Below are 442 nucleotides of genomic sequence, written 5' to 3'. Positions count from 1 at the left end.
TGGGTACTTAGGCAGAAACCACTTCACAGGGCTCTGGATTTTCTCATTCTAATCTTTATTCTTTGAGGATTGATTTGGTTTCCTGGCAACAGCCAATAGTCAATCAGAATACAGTTCAGTGAGTATGTTGAAAAATAAGGTATCTAAAAACAACGTATTGAGAGAAGTTGGTCGAAATGGCAGAGTAAAAATCTCTGAAAATCATCACCACACAAGCAACAAAATGCTGTAAAAAAATGATCAGAATCAGTTTTTTCAGAACTCTGCATATTAGCCAAAGACATACAACAGTCTGGCAGATGTTTATTCAGGAAAAATGGCTGAATCTTGATAAGAGCAGTAAGTTTTAGGGCATTTAAATGCACTATTCTAATCTCCCTCTTTCTAGTTCCACAACAGCCTTAAAAAATGCAGCCTGGCAGCCCCTGGGGGAGGTAGAACA

This window comes from Colobus angolensis, unplaced genomic scaffold, assembly GCF_000951035.1.
Source record: "Colobus angolensis palliatus isolate OR3802 unplaced genomic scaffold, Cang.pa_1.0 Scaffold20, whole genome shotgun sequence".
NCBI classification, from domain to species: Eukaryota; Metazoa; Chordata; class Mammalia; order Primates; family Cercopithecidae; genus Colobus; species Colobus angolensis.
This window is presented reverse-complemented; position numbering follows the sequence as displayed.